General features: G+C 39.3%; 1 long non-coding RNA gene across 1 annotated transcript; it reads right to left on the bottom strand.

Moving 5' to 3' along the window:
* Positions 1 to 3,354: 3,354 nt before the first annotated feature.
* Positions 3,355 to 11,429, bottom strand: LOC135212759 (uncharacterized). Its single transcript, XR_010313983.1, has 2 exons — positions 11,376 to 11,429; positions 3,355 to 6,110 (listed from the first exon to the last, which is right to left on the bottom strand). It is a non-coding gene; the product is annotated as an uncharacterized LOC135212759 (long non-coding RNA).
* Positions 11,430 to 22,370: the final 10,941 nt, after the last annotated feature.

The following is a 22,370-nucleotide window of genomic DNA, read 5'->3' as shown; positions in this document are numbered from 1 at the left end:
GGCTCGTGCGTGTGTGACCAGTGTGGTAGTATGATGGTGTCCCACCACTTGAGGATAGGACTCGGTTGGCGTCAGAATGACTCGCATACCGACGCATGCAGAAACGCATACACAACTATCTATGTCATGTGTGTCTGTGTGTCTGTGTCTTCTTACAAATCTTGCTTCCAGCATTACTGTAAGAGTAATCTCGTAAGCAGGGCATGGAAGAATTACAAGTCTTGACGAAAATATTCCTTGTTCAAAACGACGACCACATGCATTAATGACTGGCTTTCAAGAGATCTTGCAAGAACCTACCTTCAAGAATTCCTGTAAGATTAATCTTTATAAAGGGCAGAATAAGCAGAGGTTGGAATTTTTGCTAATTCTAAAGCGCTATGCACATGCAAACACACACATACACACACACACAGACAAAAACATACGCAGTCACTATGCCTCTCTAGTATGAAGAGACTTCCTACAGGCGAAGTGAAGTCAATGCTTCTTGGACAAAAAAGTTCTTGTGCTCGAGAAACCTCAGCCCTCTGGTGGACAGAGGTTGCATCTCTGGCGAAAATTCATCGAGGCTTTTCCGATTGATTCTTAAAAAGGAGTGAAATTTGAGGTTTCCCACAACTACCTTTTTCGTGGCGTCTCTCTTCTGTCTGTATAAGAGGAACGCCATGAAAAACTAAGGGGATGAAAAATCCATAAAATTCAGTCCATTTTAGGATTCGATTAGACATGTGGCCTAGATGAATTTCTAGGGCTGAACGGACTGAGGACTATATATATATATATATATATATATAATATATATATATATATATATATATATATATATATATATATATATATATATAAAGGTTTTTGCCTTCGTGGCAAAATCCTTCATTTATACATAGCATCACGTTTTATATACTTCGTGATCAAGTTATTCACACACACACACACACACACACACACACACACACACACACACACAATATATATATATATATATATAATATATATATATATATATATATATATATATATATCTTATAACGGAACGTCACACTTATTTGTAATAATTATTTGTAACTATGAAATTATCGGGTGTTTAATGTTCAACGCCATCTATTATCAGTTATGTTAACTATTCTACATTATCCTTGGTTTCTTTTCCTTAACTTAGTCATACAGATATTTGCATTCCTTAGTTTTCGTTACACTTGTAATTTGTATTTTTCTTTAGAGAACTATTCAGTGCAGTGTTGAAAACATCTTTTTCTTTTGCTTATCATTATTAGTGTTTTTGTAATATTACTTGTGAAAGTAACTATATTGGAATTTAAGTTTATTTATTTAAGTATTAAATTAACATTTGTCTTTAGTGTTTAATTAAGATCCGGCTGGATTGGAGAGGTAATTAAAAGTGGTTAAAATAGAGGTGGTTTAAAATAGAGGTGAAAATAAACAATAATTGAAGCAGACAAAAAGACTAATATTTTTGTTGGTGGTGATATTTTAAATTTATGAGGGATAACTTGAGTGATTACAGACCAGCAACATCCCTACACCTAGCCACCAGGTAAGATTCACTCGAGTCCCGTCATAAGTGGGGGCCTGACCGGGATTGATCTAGTCTTTTTGTTTGACTATTTAAGTGCAAAGAAACTTGAGTGCGTTGTTTATAAAAGTGATTAGTGTTTTTATTGACGGTTTTCTTTGTTATTTTCTTAACAATCCAATCCAGCATTTCATATCTTCACACGTACGCCGAATGGTTCTCACTCAAAATCGGTATCTGTAAAATAAAGGATAGACCAGTAATTAAATATTAATTGGTTGGGTTCTGTGCTATGTAGCCCTTCTACTCCCGCCTTATTTTACGAGCCAAAATCAAGGTTCTCTTCTGCCATAAACTACTTCTTACATGCATATTGTGCTAATCTAGATATCATGTTTGTGTGCTATCGTGAGACCTTCGATCACTAATTGATCTCTGCCTTTATGTTGGCCATCCAATTTCAGTTAATCTATTTTCAGACTGGGTATTCTATTTGCGGTCTCATTAAAATTGTCTTGAGAAATTGTTGTAAAATTCATTGAGTTATTTCTTGGTGTCAAATGTGTCTATATTTAAATTAATGGCATAACCTAGCCCTTAAACGCCGGAGCGGTAAATAAAAAAATGACTCCCGTATGCCGGAGGGGTTTGAGAGTGAGCGCGTAAGCGGAAAAAATATTTTTTTCAAAAAATCACAGCGCGCTTAGTTTTCAAGATTAAGAGTTCATTTTTGGCTCCTTTTTTTCTCATTGCTTGAAGTTTAGTATGCAACCATCAGAAATGAAAAAAATTATCATTATCATATATAAATAATGCGATATATGATAGCGCAAAAACGAAATTTCGTATATAATTGTATTCAAATCGCGCTGTGCGCCAAACGGTTAGAGGTAACAAGTTACTTTTTTTTTCGTTGTAATGTGCACTAAATTGCGATCATTTTGATATATAACACATTGTAAAACGATAAAAGCAACACAGAGAAAATATTATCACAAAATGATGCATGAATTCGTAGCGCGCGGATGTAAAAAAATAATTTTTTAAAAAATTCACCATAAATCGAAATATTGTTATAAAGACTTGCAATTTGTTTCAAAATGAAGGAAAATGATTGAATATTACGATACTGTAAGAGTTTTAGCTTACAAATGCAGTTTTTTACCATTTCGAACGAGTTAAAGTTGACCGAATGTCGAATTTTTGTTAAAAGTTATATTGTGCATGTTTTTGCGCACATTTTCATATATAAAACTTTAAAAAAAGCGTAATATGAAAAGGCTCAAATATTAGGAGAATGTGACCTACGCGTTTCCGAGATTTTCGGCCGAGAATCGGCGCGCGGACGGAATAAAAATATTTTTTTCAAATATTCACCATAAATCGAGATATTGTTCTAGAGACTTGCAATATGTTTTAAAATGAAGATAAATGATTGAATATTACTAGACTGTAAGTAATTTGCTTACCCCAAAAAAAAAATATTTATAATATATATTATATCTATATATATATATAATATATATAGGATATATAAAATATATTATAAATATATATATATATATATATATATATATATAGATATATATATATATATATATTATATATATATATATATATATATATCTATATATATATATATATATATATATATATATATATATATATATATCTAATGTCTTATCGCTTGGCGATAGACTTTTTGTTCTTTCCTTACGGCTGTTATCCGTAAGTAATGTTTGGTTCCTCTCATCTCCATTGGATATCTTAGTAGAGAGGTTCTTTCTTGTCTAGAGGAGATGATTCAAACAGGCTAGTTGAACAAGTTAACAACTTTATTCTGTAACTCCATACTAGGAGATGCAGCTCGGTCGGACGACCGATATGTTTGATAGTTGGCGTGGAACTGCCATTCTAAAGCATCGCGTCGATAGCGGAACATTAGCTATCTCAGCAATTCATATAAAAACACATACGTAGTTCGCCGGCTCGGAAGTTACAAGTTTCCGGCGTAGGTTAACAGGTCAACCGCTTCCCATGGAAGTTGTTGTGCAAAGTTATCATAACATAAAAATGTTGACAAAGCTTTGAGCTAGATCAGGCTACTGCAGACAACGCATAGCGTAATCTAAGGTCTGCTTTGGTCACGTAGAACCCTCCTAATGCCATGACCCCAGGTCACTGGTTTATATATAATGTAATTCTTACATTAGGCTCGGTCTGCTACCTATTCAAGCCTTGAATAACAAAAAAAATTACTTTAAACATTGTTCATAGGAGCGTGCTCGTAACATACTAAGTGATTAAATGCATAAAAAGGTTCTGTTACATACCCTTGTTGACATATTCATAAACAAAGATAATGCATGGAAAATATAGATCCATGTTTGGTAATAATAATGATTATGTACCAAAAATAATAAAATGGTAAAAATCAAAACATGTATACATGATTAATATGATAACATGTAACCTGATTAAGAATAATGGTTACTAAATAATGATTATAGCATGATCATGGATAATTGTTAAAGAGTACTTGTCACTCTTTATAATAGATAAATATAATTGTATAACAGTATAACAATGTAATTCTGCAGAAATTCAATATATAGGGCTGATATTTTATTAGGTGCCCGAAAAATACCTTTAGGAATATATTAATGTATAATATTGGGCTATAATGATTTATTAGGTGCCCTGGAGATACTTTAACTGTTCAAATGCAAAGGCGTGAGTCTTTCTTGTCCTACATTTTTGCCAGCATACGGACCGCTTTTCACACACAACACAATTCCAGACAATTCCCTAGGCACGAACTGAAGTGGCCAGGTTCAGGCGGCCCTAAACGCAAACGACTTGAGTTTAACGGGTACGTCATCCAGACGGGCCAGTACGTTCCCTTGGAGATCCTTCTGTTTACGCCTCAGCCTACGCCAAGCAAAGATGTTGACGGCGATAACCAATATGGCCGTCACGCTGAACACGGCTAGCAGAATGTAGTAGCGAAGATGTTCTCCACCTGCATAAGTCGATGACGCGTGGGTCATCTCAGCCAGTTGCGTCAGACGATGAGCTACTCGCGCGTTGTATGGGAGAGGTAGTGATGGGATGATTGTGGTAGCCCACGTGTAGTTCGCGAAATACGCCTTCTCACGTATTATCGTGTTGACCCCTCTAACGGTATAGTTTGTAGATGTCCCCGTACAACCATCGGCTGCTACGAAGATAGGGGCATGGGCGGTGGATGTGTCCGGACACACGACGTCGAATCCGGCCTTATCATAACGGATCCAGGAACCATTATTCATCCTGTAATTGAATGTATTACCGTAAAAGGGATAAAGTTTCCCCAGACAACCTTCGCTTGTATGAGAGAGAGAGCCGTTTAGCACTATGTCTAACTCACATGAATCCGTTGATATAGGATAGAATTCAAAAGAGTCAGCTGTACAAATTTTATTATTCATGGCTTCTGAACAGTGAGTGAGTTTATCTAAGTCTTTAATGACTGTAAATGATTTCTTATCAGAAGAAATCAGTACATGCCCCGTTAAATTGGATATTACTGGATTTGAGTTATTCGTCATAAAAGTAGGAAACGGTGCTATTTTGTATGATTGCCAAGCATCGGAAGAATCAAAAGGAATTGTGATCATAATTCTATAATTTTCTACGCTGACTGATATTAGGCTATAATAGAATTCTACTTTATGGGCATCCAATAAAGGAATATAACCGAGCTTCTCCCGTCCGTTTTCTAAAGTTAACGTCAGATCTTTAATAGGCATGAGGTGAGGAGATAACACACCCTTTGTTGCTAACGTAATTGCTTCTACGTAATCTTTTGACTTTTCAATAAAATGTGATATTTTCACACGGATATGATCTATTTTCGAACTATAGTAAGCTAAAGTAGCCAGCAAATGTTGAACTTCCATGACCTGATCGATATTATTTGAATGTTCATTAACGATATTCATTATTTGATTGATCGAAGATAACTGGCTGCGAAGTTCTGATAAGGCCAGTTCCGTTTTGTGTTGCAAAAACTCAATTCTTTTATTTTGATTATTTATCTTGAGGCGATTTGAGATTCCTAAGCCTAGATTCGCAACTGATCCTAAGATGTTTAGTCCAGCTAGAATAAGCGGGTTGCGGCGTTCAAGAGTATTGTGCCGCACAGACCACATCAGCAGGTCACGAGCGAGTTCTTCTGCCTCGGCGGTTTTTATTTTGTATGTCATAAGACAACATTTCTGCGACGCTTGTTGTTTGAGCTAGTGAAATCTCTGAGTTAGCATGAAAATTACGTTCATGCATTTCCTTAAGGGAAATACCAAACCTCATCAGGTCATTCTTTAAGTTAAGGACGTCATCTTCAGGTAAGAAAATAGCATGCATATCTACTTCGATAATAATATTACTTGACACGATGAATACATCATCGATTCTCTCGATAATCGAGCCATGATTAAATTCTATGTCTTTAGTCCTAGCGCTCTTTCCATACAACAAAGATGTCTGAATACACAATATCACTCCTAACAATAACAGATTCATTTTTGAAAACCTGCAATGAGTAAAACAGATGTAATAACTCGCGTAAAAGAATAGGTTTACATACAATATGATTAATAGATATATATATATAAATTATTATACAAGTTTCATAAATACAACCATTTTTTTCCTCACTCCATCTACCTTTCTTTAGATTCTGATATGTGCCAATGGGACTATTCTCACATCAGTGGGTTTGGATACATTTTGAACCCTAACTCTATTGGCCGTTAAATTTTCTAAAATGTTAAACGGGCCTTCAAACTTAGGTGTCAGTTTATAATTTAAACCTTTACGCACGTATACTTGTATGTATACCTGATCGCCCACGGCATATGTTCTAGTTGGTTTAGCTATTTTATCATGATTTTTTTTCATTATTATCTGTGCTTCTTCTAAATTCTTACGAATTATATTATATCGACTTATGCTTGCATCCATAACATCCTTTAGAGGATTTGATAAATTAGTTGTAGGCTTTAAGATGTGGAAAGGCGTTCGGGCCGGGATACCGTACAGTGCCTCGTGCGGTGTCATTTTAATAGACACGTGATACGAGTGATTAAGTGTGCTTAGTACCGCAGGTATGGCAATGTCCCCAGTTGGGATCTGCCCCCCCTAAGGTGACCCTTAAAATGTTTAAAACCTTACGATTTGCCCTTTCCACTAGCCCATTAGACTCTGGGTGATAGATCATGGTATTGATTTTCTTTATACAAAGGAATTCGCACAAGGAGTTAAGGAAATGATTATTGAACTCCCCGCCCGAGTCTGAGATAATGATGTGTGGAATTCCATGTTTACAAATGTAGCACTCGTAAAACTTCCTAGCGCACTCAACCGCGGTTTTTGTTTTGTTTTAAGCGCTATAAGTTCTGTATATCGAGTCAAAGCGTCTATAATTACTAGGAGGTGCTTATTTCCTCTGTCTGACTCGTAAAATCCTGTTAATAAATCTAAATGTACTCTTTCAAAGGGTTGATTTGGCACGGGTAAGCCCCTAGGCTGACAGGTGTCTTCGTGTGCCCTTTGTATTCTTGACAAGTGCGACAATTTGCTATGTGCTTTTTTATATCTCTAAGCATCGTATGCCAATAAAATAAGGATTTGGCTTTCTGTGACATCAAGGTATAACCCGGGTGTCCGTGCAGTGAATTTTCATGCAACCACTTTAAGACAGTGGGTATGAGTGAGATAGGCACCACCACCTGGTTGTTATTCAACTGCGGTGTGTTGCGGGTTTTCCTCGTCACGGATCTACACAGGATATTTTCCTGTAGGATATAATTCTGCTGCTTATACTTTAGGTATTCTTTTTCCTTCGGATTTCCGTTTAACGCAATGATGATTTTTTCTATTTGCGGATCTTTTCTTTGTTCCGTCTGTAATAGTTCAGCACTCCAGCCCAGATCTTTCCTGTTCGGATATAGTTTTTAACAACGGGCATGGAGGTTGAGATATCTATTAATTCAGCTAATGGCTCGGTACAAGATGAAGAGGGGTTGCGTGATAATGCGTCAGCAATGATATTTGCTTTCCCAGGTAAATACCCGATCCTCGCGCCAAAGTCCTGAATGATCATGTGCACCGAGTTCGCTGGGGCTGTGACTAAAGCCTTTAAAGAAGTCGGTTAGGGCTTATGATCAGTGAGAACCTTGACGGGATAACCGTAGATTATGAATTTAAAGTGCACGAGTGAATTAACAATAGCGAGCCCTTCCTTGTCTATTACTGCATATTTACTTTCGGAAGGTCTCAGTTTACGTGAATAAAAAGCTATAGGGAAAAACTGTCTATCATATTGTTGAAGCAATACCCCACCTACTCCTAGGTCTGAGGCGTCTGTTGCTATGAAAAATTCCTTATTGAAGTCAGGAAATTTCAAGATAGGAGAACTACACAGTTCATCTTTCAATTTATCGAACGCCTGTTGATGAATTTCAGACCATACGAAATCTACGCCCTTTTTATAAGATCGGTTAGGGGAGCGGCTATGATTGAGTAGTTGCGGATGAAGCGGCGATAGTAACCGCTGCATCCTAAAAAATTGCTGTATTCCCTTGACGTTAGTAGGTATCGGAAAGTTACGGATAGCTGACACCTTATCGTGGACGACTTTAAGACCTTCACTAGAAACCGTGAAACCTAGATAGACTAGTTCTGTTTTTAAAAAATTCACACTTACTTATCTTTACCCTTAAATTATGCTGCCTTAACCTTTGTAACACTAACTCCAATTTACGTAAATGCTCTTCTAATGTGTTGGAAAAGATTACTAAGTCATCCATGTAGGCATGTAGGATATCTCCCAACAAGTCTCCAAACACGACGTTTATCATACGAGTAAAAGTGATAGGAGCACAACGTAAACCAAAAGGCATACGCAAAAATTCATAATGTCCCCTGGCTGTGCTGAAGGCAGTGTATGGGATACTTTCTTGTTCCATCGGAATCTGATGGAATCCTTTTAGTAAGTCTAGGCTTGTGAAATATTTATTCTGGCCTAGTAAAGATAGGATATCATCGGTACATGGTACTGGGAATCTGTCAGGGATTGTTTCTTCGTTTAAACGACGAAAATCTACGCATATCCGCCAAGTTCGATCTTTTTTCGGTACTACTATTAACGGAAAATTATAAGGGCTGTTTGATTTCCTAATGACTCCTTCCTTTAACATTTTACCTACTTCCTCTGTTATCTCATTCTGAAATTTCATAGGAAGTCTGTACGAAGGTACATAGATTACTTTCTGTTTGTCCTTGAGCCTGATTTGATGCTCTATGACATCCGTTTTTCCTAAGGTTCCATCCGTAGTGGAAAAAAAACATCATGATATTTAGTTAACAGATTCAAAAATTTCTGCTGAATTACTTCTTCTTGAATATCTTTATTGATTTTGTTCTTTATAGATTGCAAAAGGGTTTCATCCGCGACTGATTGAGCGTGATTTATCTCAGCTACGGTAAGAATGCGATGTTTATAAACTTCGGCATCCAAGATATGTTGATTTTTGTGGATTACTAAAGTGGTATTCAAATGATTACAGACTTCGATATTACATTGCTGTTGTGAGCCGACTGTATAAACGGCTTGTGTGACGGATAATCCGTGTGTTTTCAGAGTTTCGGAAAGGATTAATGTTTCAGATCCTAGCAAGGTTCTTTTTACACGCACTAATATATTTGAAGTTACGTTAGGCTCGAGAGTTTGCGTGCAAGCTGATATTACGGGTGAGCGAGAGTTCTGTTGGGTTGCCTGTATTATTTCTTGGTTCATGAGACAGGTGATTGGTTCTGTAATGTAAGTGACAACTCTGTCTGTCTCTTTATTATCTAAAACAGATTTTAGGGTATTAGAAGACCTATAGAATTTCCCTTTGATATACACGCCGTGTTTTGCAGGTGCTAAGATAATATTTTGAGTGCCCATAGACGGGTATCCGATAATTACTGCGGGATACATATTAATGTTTTGTACAACGACAAAGGTATCAGCAAACGTGCGCTTACCGACCTTGTACTGTACATGAGTTACGCCCACAACATTTAATTCATTATTCCCAATGCCTGAGAGCCTTATTCCGGACTTTTCTATAGGGAAATTTGAAAAGAGTAAATGATGAGTCCTTAAATCCATTATATTACGTGGACTACCAGAATCAAAAAAGAACAAAGTGAATGACTTATGGTCCAAATTTACTGCATGTAAGGTTGGTCGCAACTCGTTTTGACTAATAACTGCATGAATTTGTTGCAAATCTACGGGAACCTGCACAGATTTTTTTGATTCGGCCGTGTGTTTCATAGGAAAATCAATTGTCTCACAATGATCTGATAAATGATTAAACTGATTATTTGATACAAAAGATGTTGATATTGATGACCCAACATCGCCCTCTCCCCCCTTGGAGTGAACTACGTGGTATTTGTTTTGTTTATCACACCCTGAAAATTCGCTTGCCCTTGCGAGTTCTGGCTAGACGGCCCAGGAACAGAGGTACCTGAAGCACGATTTGTTTGTTTCTGCTGTTGTGCAGAATTTCCGTTTGGTTGTTTCTTCTTATAGTACTGAGGACCCTTCTTTTTATTTGCACTAGCAACTGGTTGCGTGTTTTGTAGCGTTTGGCTGTTGATTCCTCGAGTAGCAACGGTTATATGAATGAGTTGAACTATTGTGTATTGAACAAAAAACGCGTCCGACAGTCTGAAATCATGTGACCTGGTCGTTTACAGTTATAACAAACCATCCCTGCAACTTGATTATTATTATGTACCACATTTACTTGTTGTGGCTTGTTCTCATTTTTTGCAAAAACTTGAATGAGCGAAGGATCTAGGTCGGTACATTAGACATGTGTTTTTTGATTTGTTTATACACATCTAATTCCGTACTGTCGGGCTGCAATTTTTTATCAAAACACCGTACTAACGCTTCAGGCAACATTACAGTGATAGACGTAAGGTAGATCAAACGGATAAAATCTTTCACTTTGATTTAGCACTCGCAACCCACCCGGAGTTACCTAAACTATCCTGATATTCATTTAGCCGGTCGGCAATTAGCGCCGCCCGCTCGACAACATTGAGCTGAGTCATGGAGGCTTGGTTAAGGATATTTCTCAATGCCAATACTACATCTAAAGCCTCTTCACCCCCATACACGGACACGTAATCTTATTTTGAACTCGTCCCATGTAAGCGCTTCTTGGAAAGAAACCCCCCTTAGATACGCCACTTGCGTCGCCTTTAACAAAGTCAACGAAGCTCTTGGCCTCCTGTAATTGTTACTGCTGGTCTTGGGTCTGATGCTTTTTGCATTTTAAATGAGCGTCTACAGATGAGATCCATGCCTCAACATTTTGAGGCAGGAAACCCATTGACCCGACCTTGAAAAGGGACTATCGCTGACCTCGCGCTAAACGAGAGGTCACCCAACGTTGTTGGGGTTGGCCAGCCGGAAGTGGTTGCTCCATTTCGGCTTTCACTTTTTTCTTATCACTTCTATTCCTTGCAATCCTATCAAAATATCTATAAGAGTACACTCGACCACTACGTAAACGCATAAGCAATGTACTGTATAAGTGTGTTATAATAATAGGAAAATCCCCCAAAAGATACAAAAATACAGATAATATGATAAAATATTATACGGAGAATTCCTGCAAGAAATGGTTAATGACAACTAGAAAAGAAAAAAAATTAATCTGCGGGCGAGAACCTCGTAGTTGAAGATAGGTGCTGTAATGAAGGAAGATTAATATGGCGAACAACTCACCCCCAGAATACTGGACGATCGACTCTTGATGAACAACACTTCACTGAGGAAAAGACCTGAATAGATAAAAATGGTACTTAGCTCCAGATATATTGCGAAGGATTGTTGACATGGGATGACGTCACAGTTCCTGTCCACGTCTCGCGTCGGAAGTCGTGATGACGTCACGGCCTTCTCTCGGTGCACGATGCGCGGTGGAGTCCAAGATTGATGACGTCACAGCCTCCGTCCTTGCTAGATCGGGTGATGTTCTCTGTGTTTGTTTTCTTCTTTCCGTCGATGTTCGATGCCGCCCTCGTCCGGTGTAGATTCTCGAAGATAAGTGATAACAGTTGCTCAAACGTCAGTGTTAAATGCTTGTATTCCTCTCGATGAAGGACATCGTTGCGTCTTCATAAACTGTTGCGTTGATTGAAGATCCCGTTTCCTCTGTTTCGTTTGATGTTGAAGGTGGAAGTTAGTTCTTGTAGACCTTCGGTCGGCTGATATGGGTCTTGTTAATTATGTTCTTCGTTGAAGTAGCTTGCCACCATTTCTAAGTCTTATCGCTTGGCGATAGACTTTTTGTTCTTTCCTTGACGGCTGTTATCCGTAAGTAATGTTTGGTTCCTCTCATCTCCATTGGATATCTTAGTAGAGAGGTTCTTTCTTGTCTAGAGGAGATGATTCAAACAGGCTAGTTGAACAAGTTAACAACTTTATTCTGTAACTCCATACTAGGAGATGCATGCTCGGTCGGACGACCGATATGTTTGATAGTTGGCGTGGAACTGCCATTCTAAAGCATCGCGTCGATAGCGGAACATTAGCTATCTCAGCAATTCATATAAAAACACATACGTAGTTCGCCGGCTCGGAAGTTACAAGTTTCCGGCGTAGGTTAACAGGTCAACCGCTTCCCATGGAAGTTGTTGTGCAAAGTTATCATAACATAAAAATGTTGACAAAGCTTTGAGCTAGATCAGGCTACTGCAGACAACGCATAGCGTAATCTAAGGTCTGCTTTGGTCACGTAGAACCCTCCTAATGCCATGACCCCAGGTCACTGGTTTTAATATAATGTAATTCTTACATAATATATATATGATATATATATATATATAAATAATAAATATAATATATATATATATATATATATAGATTATATATATATATATATATATATATAAATAGTATATATAGATATAATATATATATATATATATATATAATTTTTTTTTATACGTAAAATATATATTACATTCTTCGATTCTGGTACCAATACATAAAGGAATGCAGGTGACACTTCTCTTTTCGCATACAATGAAATGTCTTATTATTATTTTATCATGCACACATTCAGATATATAAAAAATTGTAATAAATATAAAACTAAATATAAAATAAATGCAGAATACTCACTCGTAATCCTGACTCTTCGTTCTATTCTTGTTTTCTCCCTCCTCCATTGAAGAGTCTTGCATTTTTTTTTCCACTCGACATGACGAGGTACAGGTGGAGGAGGGAGACGCGCGCCCTTACTGCTGATGGACCCGGCGGCCCCGTGCGCCCTCCGCTGTCGGTTTAGGGGGCGCGCGCTCCAATACATGACCTTAGTGTGATACTTTCGGTCACACTCCACCCCCTATCCTGCAAAGAGCAACTTTGCAGAGACGACAGAAGAACCGGGTGTCTCTCCTTGCTGCCATTCATATGGCACACCCGGCACCGTTTCTGCCTTCGCCCTTCTAAGGCCTCAGTATGTGTTTTCCCCTGGCAGCAGCCGACACGCAGGGTCCACTACCCGACGAGAAGCGGTGATGGCGGGGCCGGCAGCAAGAGGGGCGTCGTCAGCAGGGGCGTCGTCAGCAGGGGCGGCGGCCAGCAGGGGCAGGGGCGGCAGGGGCACGCAGCAGGGGCGTCGTCAGCAGGGCGGCGGCAGCAGGGGCAGCGTCAGCAGGGGCGACGGGGCAGCAGGGGCGCGTCAGCAGGGGCGTCGTCAGCAGGCTCGTCGCAGGGACGGCGGCAGCAGGGGCGGCGGCAGGTCAAGCGAAGTTGGCCCTCCTATCTGCCCTTTCCTCTAGTGGGGCAGATCTGCAGCTCGGGGCAGGGGGTCAGTTATGGAAGGCCACTCATCGGGATCGAAGTTGATGAGGGCATTCCCGGCTACCTCTAGGAACTGTACGTGGGTCAACCTCGGAAGATTGTCACCGCGGTACCCACAGTACAGTATGTAGGCATTTTGGAGGGCCAACTGAAGGATGTATTTGAGGAGCTTCTGTGTCCACCTTCTGGTTATCCTGGCGAAGGGATAGTACTGGATGAGCTGATCAAAGAGATCAACTCCTCCATGTGCCTGTTGTAGTGCCCAATGACAGTAGGCCGCTCGGTACGAAACTCCTCAAACACAACTCGGCCCTGTCGACGTGTCTTCTTCCGCTGTACGATCTCTTCTTGGATGGGTTCATGACTCGTCGTAATAACAATGGGGACGAGTCGGACACCCTTCCAACAGATGACGAAGACAGCGGATGACTAGCGAACCTCTTGAGGACATTTCGGGGCCCCACGCACCAACCGAAGGGTACCACTGACGTGAACACCTGCTTCATACAGTTCCTGGGCCAGGGATACAGAGTTATAATAATTATCCATAAACAGGTGATATCCCTGGTTACGGAAACGTCCCACAAGGTTGAATACAGTGTCACGCAGCGTGGAGAATACCCCGGTATACACTGAAAAGTCCACAACATATCCAGTGTTGGCCTCGGTAATGAGAAAGAATTTCACACCATATTTCTTTGGCTTCTTGGGGTTATACACTTTTTATACTAAGACGTCCTTTGTAAGGCATCATCCCCTCATCCAAAGACAGGTTCTTTCCAGGAATCACGAGATTACTACACCGCTCACGGATATAATCCAACACTGTACGCACTAAAATGAGGCGATCACTGTTATTCCGGGGTATGCCCTTTGGTTGAAGGCGTTGAAGTACCTGTCCATCGCCAGGAAATTATCACGGGACATAACGCCAGGCACCATTCGGGCATACATAAAAAAAAAGAACCTTCTCTTCCAATATTGCCTGACGTCTATAGCAGGTGTCAAAACCAAAATAATGTGGAGCCCCAAAAAAATGTGCCATGTCAATGAGGTTGCAACCCCGCCAGTAATACGACAAGGTCGTCTTCAGCTCATACCGCAGTACCGAGCGTAGTCCACCGTCTCGTGTACCAGGTATTCCAGCAATTCGCGTAGAAAAGCTGGATGAATCCCAAAACAGTCAGTGGTCCACTGGTACGGTCATCCCAGGGGTTGCCGTGAAGGGGTGCATGTTAGGAGGGGTGGGGTCCTCCGTCCACCCCTCGTCACTTTCCGACGACCGACCTTCACCTTGGCTGGCGCGACGAGCCGACCTTCTACGTGCCCGTGCGCGCGCACGCGCACAGGTGCGGGCACGATGCACACTATCCCCCCCCCCCCATTGGCCCATCACCCTCACTTAGGCCCTCACTTTCTGTATCGTCCTCTGCGATAAAACTTGAGGCCCGTATCCCCACCCTCCCCCTCCCCCTCCCCCTCAGATTCCCCCTCGTATGCACTGAATTCGAGCTCACTTTCGGGATGTGAGCCTCGAACGGACATTGGGGGCAAATATTCATCCTCACTTTCAGGGATGATGTCCTCATCACTCGATGACCATCCGCCATCAAAATGAGGACTTGCGACATGTTCCCGATCAAGCTCCGAAAGATATTAGTCTATGTCCCTTGGTTGGAGGCCTCCCAAATGCCTACGAATGCCACCTAAGGACGCCCACATGCTTCCTAGGGGTAACCAAAGGCAAACGATGTGTTCCCGAAACACTTTCAGCCACACGTGGCCGCACAGAACGGCCTTGAGGCGCGGGGTCATGCTGGGTGCTTGGCCCCTCGCCAGCATCCATGTCCAAAACTCGCCTTACACGATCCCTTCCGACGGGTAAAACGCGCCTTTCACGGTTCACACGTCGTTGAGACATATCTAGGAATGTCTTGTAGCAATACAAATGCTCAAAGTCTCGCACAAGTCCAGAAAAACACGCTTTTCACGAAAGATCGCTCTCGGATGGTGCGCTACTGATGCTGGCTGGAGCGAGAAGAAGGGATATCGCGCATGCGCACCTGGGTCACGCTTCAAAACAAAACAAGGCCTTGATCCGTGGACTCCCAGCATTCCCCAAGGCGCGTGATTCAAAAGTTTTAGGCTGGTAGGCCTATAAGTATTTTTCCGCGAATTTTAAAAAAACTTTTGTATGTCGACGTAAAATACGTCCAGTCGGCACCCGACAGACAATTTATCTCGACGTAAAATACGTCCAGTCGGCGTTTAAGGGCTAGTGTGAATATAATACCTTGATATAATCTCTCTCTATTAACAATAGTTGGGGTAATCCTTCAGAATGTCGTTTAATTTGGAGAAATTTATGAATGATATAAAAGGAGAAATTTTGAATTTACGTTATGCTAAAAAACAGGAATTATTGTATGTAGCCCAGCGATGTGGTTTTGAGGTCGACCCAAAACATCTGAAAGCTATAATTATTGGTAAAATCCTGCAATTCTTAATTAATAAGTGAATCATCGAAGATGATGATGAGGACGTCGATGAATTGCGATCCCTTACTGGAGCATATGCCACCCCTGGAATAGATCCGAATATTGAAAAGTTGCGTCTTCAAATACATTTGCAACAAGAACAACAGAAAACTGCTGCAACAGAAAACTAGAACTTAAAAAGCAACAGGTAGAACTTCAAAAGAAACATGAAGAACTTCAAAAGCATCAGGAATTATTGGCATTGGAGTATGAACACAAGTGTAAAGTGGCTGAACTAGAGATACAAAAGGAATAGAAGTCGGCAAATATACAGATTAAGCTGAAAACTGATGGAGAGATACCCAGTAAGTTCGACATACTCAAAGCTAAAAAGCTACTTCCGGAATTTGATAAAAAGGACCCAGAGGTATTCTTTACAACGTTCGAAGACACTGCTAAAACCTTGAAGTGGCCTCAGGAGCAATGGGCAATGGTTGTCAGAAATCAGTTCAAAGGTAAGGCAGCATATGTAATCTCTCAGATGGTTAAAGTAAAGGAGTATGATGTGATTAAAAAGGCAGTTTTAGATGCTTATGCCATCACAGCTGAAGGTTATCGGCAACAGTTCCGCCACTCTTACAAAACGCCTTCACAAACTTTTGTTGAATTTTGTAATGACAAAGTTAGGCAATTTACAAAGTGGTTGCAAAAGACAGGTGTTTCAGATTTTGAATCCTTACAAAATCTTATCTTAATGGAAGAGTTTATTAGGAAATTACCAAGTAACATTGCTACCTTCATTCTCGAAAAGGGAGAAACCAATTTGTTGAAAGCAGCCAGTTTAGCTGATGATTACTACTTGATCCATAAAACATATAAACCATTTAACAAATCTATTTCTTCATCATCCACAGCATATTGTTCCTATTGTAAGCAAGAAGGGCATTACATAGAGAACTGTCCTAATCCTTTGTGTAAGAAGTCTGATGTTGGAAAGAATTCTCCTAACCCTAATAGGAAGGATAATAAGAAAACATTTCATGTTGCTGCTCAAGAATTAGATGAGGACGTCTTCAAACCTTTCACTTGTAAAGGCACAGTGAATGGTATTCCAGTGACTTGCTTATGGGATACAGGATCCTCCCAAACTGTGGTAGCTCTGCCCTCACAGGACTTCAAACTGAGACATGAGTATGTTACCGTTTCTGACCTCAGTACCACCAAATCCATGCCTTTGGCAGAGGTGAATTTACAGTGTCCTTACTATCAAGGTAATGTTTTAATTGCAGTTTCACGAGATCCTTTGCCTTGTTCATCTATCCAGCTTTTAATTGGTAATGATCTTGCAGGGGCCATTGTTAATCCAGTAGTATCTGATCCTGATATTCTTATAGAAAATGAGTCCAATAAATTAAATAATGCTGTTATTCAAACGACATCAATTAAACCAATTGTTATAGATCGTGGAAATAGAGTAGATAAGACATTAGACCTTATAAATATGACCAAATCAAACTTCAAGGACTTGCAGAATAAAGACCCTGTCCTTAAGGCTCTTTGGAAGAAAGTTGCAGACCCAGATGATAATCCCAAAACTCCTTACTTTTATCTTGATAAGGATTTGCTTTTTCGACATTTTAGGTCCTCCAAAGCACCAGCAACCACAACATGGTTTGACTGTCATCAACTTGTTGTACCACGCTCCCTAGTTCCAGCTCTTCTTGAATTAGCCCACTCTCATGTGAACCACTTTGGAGTCAACAAGACACTCTCTACCTTAGCTGACGACTTCTTCTGGCCTGGGATGAAGAAGGACATTTAACAATTTATTAAAGCATGTCATCATTGCCAGACTACAGGCAAACCCAATGAGAGACTTCCACAAGCCCCTCTTCAGCCCATATCCGTACCAAAGTTTCCCTTTGAGAGGATTATCATAGATTGTGTTGGCCCAATGCTTAGGACTAAGCAAGGTAATGAGTATTTACTTACTGTTCTTTGCCCAACAACTAGATATCCCATAGCAGTGCCAATAAAGAATATAAATGCTAAAACTATAATTGGTCAACTTGTCAAAATTTTCACAACCTATGGATTTCCAAAGACATTGCAATGTGATAGAGGCACAAACTTCACTAGTAAGCTTTTTCAACAAGCTATGAGAGAATTCAATATTCATATCATATATGCTTCTGCTTATCCCCAAAGTAACGGTGCCCTAGAAAGGGTTCACCAAACTATTAAAAATCTACTTCGGAAGTACATGCAGGAAACTTCAGAACAGTGGGATAAAGACATAGATCTTCTGATATATATTATACGAAGTGTACCACAAGAGTCCACTGGAGTGTCCCCTTTCGAATTAATGTTCGGAAGAAAGCCCCGAACCACTCTCAGTATGGTGAAGGAAAATCTAATTCACAACAAGGAAGAGGAGATTACAAACATTTTGTCATATCTACAGGAACTAAAAGATAAAATTGTATCAATTCATGTATTTGCTAATACTAATCTTTTGCATTCCCAGGAGAAGATGTCCCGCTTATATGATAAAAAGGCAAAGCTTCGTGTTTTTCAGCCAGGAGATGAGGTGCTTGTCTATCATCCCATACCCGGTTCCCCCTTACGTGAAAAATTTATGGGACCTTACAAAGTGCTTCAAAGAATTTCTAAGGTAAACTATGTTCTCTCTACTCCTGATCGTAGACGATCAAAGCAACTAGTGCATGTGAATTTGTTGAAGGCATATCAAGCACCTACTCAAATGGTAAGTCATCTCTTCAATTTCTTCTGAGGCGAAAATACTACCACTAGAGGAAATTTCCTCAGAATTGCTCCTAGATCTCCCTGAAGATGATCAACTAATTAACTGGAAAGACAACACCAACAGTCAGGTTTTAAAATCCTTGCCCAGTTATTTTACAGGAATACCATCTCCTCAGAGAAAATTACTATCTCAATTGCTCTCCAGGTTTCATGATGTATGTTCTGACAATTTGCAGAGAAGTCAAACCATTCAACATGACATAGTCATCGAGTCAGGTGTTACTCCCATACGCCAGACGTACTACCGTATGGTAGGCAAGAAGTTGGATTCGTTGAAACAAGAGGTACAGTATTTACTAGATAATGACCTTGCAGAACCAAGCACTTCACCATGGGCCTCACCCTGTCTCCTAGTACCTAAACCTAATAATCAACTAAGACTCTATACTGATTATCGTAAGATAAATAAGGTAACCGTAAAAGATTCATTCCCATTACCTAGAATCAATGATATCCTTGATAGCATTGGTAATAAGAAAATTCTTACAAGGATAGACTTAATGAAAGGCTATTACCAAGTACCTCTAACTCAATCTGCTAAAGAAATCTCGTTATTTATAACTCCATTTGGGTTATTCTCTTAAAAGGTCATGCCATTTGGTTTAACTAATGCGCCCGCCACCTTTCAAAGGATGATGTCAGAGGTAATAAGAAATATGAAAGACACTTACGTATATATAGATGACGTGGTGGTAGCTAGTGACGACTGGGACGAACACCTGCAGACCCTCGAAGAACTCTTCCATCGCTTCATACCTTCAAGGTTAACAGTTAATTTGGCCAAGAGTGCCTTTGGGAGAGCTAAGGTAACTTATCTAGGGCATACCATCGGAGGTGGAAGTATAATGCCCAAAGACGCCAACATTGCAAGTATACTTGATTATCCAATTCCAACAAACAAGAAAGAGTTAAAATCATTTCTAGGAATGACTACATACTATTCTCGCTTTATTAAGAACTACTCTAAAATCACAGATGCTTTATATAATTTAACATCTCCAAAGATCTCTTTTTATTGGGAAGAAAAGCATCAACAGCTCTTTAATAATCTTAAAAGAGTATTTATATCTAAACCCATTCTTAAAGCCCAAAACTTCAATCAAGATTTTTTACTCCAGGTAGATGCAAGCAATTCGGGATAAAGTGCAGTACTACTACAGATGTCATCAGCTTGCAAGTCTGGAGATGAGCCGCCACTGGACTACTTGTTTCCAGTATCTTATTTCTCAGGCTCATTCAAAGGTTCACAAATTAGATGGGCAACCATAGAAAAGGAGCTTTTTGCCATCATAGCTGCTCTTCGTCACTTTGCTCCATATTTAGAATGCAACCACAAGGTCATCGTCTATACAGATCATCGACCTCTAACCTTCCTGGATAGATCACGTCTACTGAACGACAAATTGTTACGCTGGTCGTACTATCTAACCAGATATAATCTTGAGCTCCGAACAATCCCAGGACATCAAAACAAAATTGCCGACGCATTATCCAGACTTCCCGCTGTCTCTCATCCCAGCCATCCTAAGTAGGATGCTCTTTGGGGGGAGGATCTATGACGGAACGTCACACTTATTAGTAATAATTATTTGTAACTATGAAATTATCGGGTGTTTAATGTTCAACGCCATCTATTATCAGTTATGTTAACTATTCTACATTATCCTTGGTTTCTTTTCCTTAACTTAGTCATACAGATATTTGCATTCCTTAGTTTTCGTTACACTTGTAATTTGTATTTTTCTTTAGAGAACTATTCAGTGCAGTGTTGAAAACATCTTTTTCTTTTGCTTATCATTATTAGTGTTTTTGTAATATTACTTGTGAAAGTAACTATATTGGAATTTAAGTTTATTTATTTAAGTATTAAATTAACATTTGTCTTTAGTGTTTAATTAAGATCCGGCTGGATTGGAGAGGTAATTAAAAGTGGTTAAAATAGAGGTGGTTTAAAATAGAGGTGAAAATAAACAATAATTGAAGCAGACAAAAAGACTAATATTTTTGTTGGTGGTGATATTTTAAATTTATGAGGGATAACTTGAGTGATTACAGACCAGCAACATCCCTACACCTAGCCACCAGGTAAGATTCACTCGAGTCCCGTCATAATATACTATATATATATATATATATATGATATATATAGTATATATATATATATATATATATATATATATATACTATATATAGATATAGATATAGATATAGATATAGATATAGATATAGATATAGATATAGATATCTATAGATATCTATAGATATCTATAGATATGCCTATGAACATATCTAATAAAAGGAGCCCATAAAAAGGCCAAAATATAGAAAGTAAGTACTATATTTCAAAGACTGCCGTCTCTCTCTTCAGGTAAGTAATGATTCATTATCTAACTCAAAGCAGATGTTAAGAAAAAAGGCAGTTAAAGTAGCGTCACTCTCCTGTAGTGCACCGTGTCAAAGCACTGATCCGCTAGGTCCGGAATTGTCCTTTGTAACCAGGTGGCTTATTTTGACAAAAGTTCCAACTAGGTTTTTCTTAAGTAATTATGTATTTGCGTTTTAATGTCTGATGGCTTTTCTACGATTATGATAGTAATACTTATGGGAAATAAGTTGTTTTTGTCTAATGTAGTAGGGGGTGTAGAATAACTCAAAAACAACTCATTTTCCACATCAATTACTATCATAATAACTCAAAACTCTTTAAACCACATAAGAAAATACATAATTATTTAAGGAAAGCGGAGTTGGAACTGTTGTAAAAATTTATCGAGTCTGCTTTGATAGCATGGAATATTCTGAATTCAATGTGTCATTAAACTAACCGTGTGTTTATTAACTCACATGTGGCCTCTCCCCAAAGTTTCCACGGTTGTTTGTCAATTACAAACTTCAGTCGCGTTCAAACGTGGAATACTTTAGTCTGGCATTATATTATTTCGTTTTCTACGTTCGTGGCCGCAAGAGAAAACGACAAAGGCTTTGATTCAACCTTAACTAACGTATATATTTCAAGTACGGTACAGGCAATTCCTCGGCATTGTTTCCGATGTAAATAGCGCTCTGTCTGTGATTTGGAAGGCATTTCTCAACCAGATTTCTACTTTAACATTAAATAAACTGGAGGGAGACGCTGTTTACATGCTCCCAGTCCAACTGAAGATATTAATTAACGGCCAATCTCATTTCCTTAATTATAGGCTAAAGTAAGCTACTCTGAGGACCAGAGATTATGACAGGTAGCTGGGTACTGATGATTTATTTACAGACAAACTAGGTTGACATAGACAGGTGCGGACGGGTAATTAGTGCAGTCTCGCACCGCGAACAGAAATGACTCTGAGACAGGAAATTTGTGTTTTCTTACAGACATACATTTAGATATATTAAGGCGTACAAATAATGGAATTGCATGTGTTATTCATCGGCGGAAAGGCCGCGGAACGCTCTATCGGACGGAAGTAAGAACAACGCGACTTGATGATTGGGTTCGATGAAAATAGGGAAAAAGCGTTGTCCTTACACTACCTTCATTAAAAAAAGAAAAAAAAATCTCATTAAAGATGCTTTGAAATTTTATAGTTTATTATTTTCGGATATTAACCAC

This window comes from Macrobrachium nipponense, chromosome 41 (assembly GCF_015104395.2).
Source record: "Macrobrachium nipponense isolate FS-2020 chromosome 41, ASM1510439v2, whole genome shotgun sequence".
Classification (NCBI taxonomy): Eukaryota; Metazoa; Arthropoda; class Malacostraca; order Decapoda; family Palaemonidae; genus Macrobrachium; species Macrobrachium nipponense.
This window is presented reverse-complemented; position numbering and strand designations above follow the sequence as displayed.